This window comes from Cebus imitator, unplaced genomic scaffold (assembly GCF_001604975.1).
Source record: "Cebus imitator isolate Cc_AM_T3 unplaced genomic scaffold, Cebus_imitator-1.0 Scaffold733, whole genome shotgun sequence".
Classification (NCBI taxonomy): domain Eukaryota; kingdom Metazoa; phylum Chordata; class Mammalia; order Primates; family Cebidae; genus Cebus; species Cebus imitator.
The window spans coordinates 519,257-521,870 of record NW_016108048.1 but is presented as its reverse complement, the minus strand read 5'-3'; positions in this window follow the sequence as shown (position 1 = coordinate 521,870).

Here is a 2,614-nt window from a genome sequence, read left to right as displayed (position 1 = left end):
CTCTCACATTGCCCCAGTGACACATACACTCAGAGTGCTGCAGTGCTAACAGTGTAATATCTTCACGGTAGGATTTCTGGTTTACTGATACTCCTTCCCCTGAGGCAAGGAGAGAGGCAGAGATCCCCCCTACTGCTGCAGATTTCCCCAAATTGACCACCTAAGTGGGAACCCTGTAGTAGGTGAGGTGGGTGATCCTTGGCCAATTTCTTTTTCCCTTCTTTCCCTCCTTCCCTCTTTCTTCCCTTTCTTTCTTTCTTTCTTTCTTTCTTCCTTTTCTTTCTTTCTTTCTTTCTCTTTCTTTCTTTCTTTCTTTCTTTCTTTTTCTTTCTTTCTTTCTTTCCTTCTCTCTCTCTCTCTTTCTTTCTTTCTTTTCTTCTTCCTTTCTTTTTCTTTGCTTTAATTTTTATTTGTGTGTGTAGGTTTTCTTCCACTGGCTGCCAATAAAGAAAGACAAAGGCAAGGTGGGGGAAGGAAAAGATGTGATCACCATTTGTGGAGCCACAGTGCCATCCAGCGGAAGTTGTTTCTGAACATGACAACAGGCTGCAGAGACACTTGCCTTAGGCCAGGTACAGAAATCAGAGAGCATATGCCAGGCTGGGTAGAAGTTTCCCCGAGTAGGGTTTACAGCTCGAAAACAAAGTGTACTTGCTATTGCTACCCCTTGGAGAGGCAGCCACCCTAAAGGCCCTGAGACAGAGCAGCCAGGCAGCCCCAAGACCAGTCAGCCGAGGGGGTGGAGCTGCCCAGGCAGCCATTTTGAGATGGGCATAATGGAAGCCACTGGCAACTGACAGCGACACTGAAGACGTTTACTCTGGACTCTTTAGTGAGCAGTTCCGGGGTGTCCTTGGCTGAGGCCACCCTGTGTCTAGAGAATCCGTATCCTCCCGGGGTACAAAGGAGGTTTCGGGGTGCTGTGTGTGGACCGACTCCCGATACCGTCTGTTTCTGGAGACAGCCAGGGGAACCCAAGGTTGGCTGACTTGCCTGTCCTTCCTTAAAGATGGGGAATGAGCCCAGGCCAAGGGCCAGCCAGGAGTTCCTCTGTCACCCTGCTTCAGTCTTCTAGCGCCACACCGCCATCTCTTTTGTGCTCAGGTGCTTTCCCCAGCACTTGTAACCAGTTATCTCCTGTTTTCAGAAACAGATTCCGCTTGATGGCAGTATGGCTCCGCAAACGCCATCTACAACCTCAACCTTGGCCCTCGAAGCTGAGTGCCTCTGCCTTTTGCCATGTGAAAAAACTATAGAGGAAAAATAAACAAAAACATACAGGGAGAAGAGAAAGGAATCAGTCACCTGGGCCCAGGTTGACCACCAAATTCAGAGGACACTAGAACCATCAGTAGGCCAGAGAACCTGCCAGAATGCTGTTTAGGCAACCAGGCTTTGTCTATCCTTTGGCTCTCACCAGATTGCATGGCTCCCACCATTGCAGAGAATAAAAGACAAAGGACACATGATTATGGCCACTGAGGAACAACCAGAGGACTGGGATGATAGAGCTGTAGCTCCAGTCCAAGGCGTTGGCCACAAAGCTGGTTTACACAAGGTTTTGCTACAGGAGTGGGGGTCCTCCCAAAGCCTGGAGCTGCACATGGAGTTTACCACCTGGGAATGCCACATGGAGATCACCAGAAAAGGCTGAACTCAACAGAAAGTCACAGTGCCTGAGACAGGAGTCCCTATCACAGGGGACACTGAACAGCTCACTCAAGTCTGACTCTGCTCAGGCTGTCTTGGCTTTCACTCAGGTGGAGTGAAAGGAGGGTGGTTCAGGGAGGCGGGGAAAGCCCACCACACACCACAAATTCTCATGGCATCACACAAGACGGAGGCTCCCAAGGGGACTTCCTCTGTCCCTAACAAAAAGCAGCATCCCTTTTTAAGCAGCTAGACCCAGGATGCTCGTTCCACACCTGCTGCCTGGGCCTATCTAATAACAGACTTCCCACATTCATTCTCAGGAAAAGATCTTAGTTGCCTGAGAAATAACATGATCGCCCAGGCCTGGAGCCAGAAATGCTCACTGTCTCCTCTTTTCCTTCGCACATTGGGAGCTTGTGTGGGAGAGATTGTGGGTGATCTTGTGCCTGTGTCAGTGTGGCTGTGTCTGTGTGGGATAATGCTTTGGCCCACACACCACCTGTGAGCTTACTTGTGTGTGTGTGTGTGTGTGTGTGTGTGTGTGAGTGTGTGTGTGTGTGTTTGCGTAGGAATATGTAAGCATGTGACTTTGAGTCTGCTTATGCATGTGTCTCAGTGTGTGTTTGTTTTTTATTTCATCTCTTGTTGAGAGAGTCCCTGTGACTGCGTGCATATCTGATTGAGGCTGTGGTCTGCGGGTGCCTGGCTTTGTGAGTGAGAGTGGGCAAATGGGCACGTGGCACAGACAGCCTGCCTGTACACACTGAAATCCAGATTGCTGTGTTTTCATGGCTTGACTGAAATGAAAGGAGAAAGGGGACAACTTGCCAAGGCTCCAACAGGTTCAGGATTTCACAATTAGAGCATCTATAAGGAAAACAGGATGTAACGGCGATCCATGAAGTACTGGGTAAACGGTGCGCTTATGATGACATTTCACTTAAAAGTAACACGTAGGCAG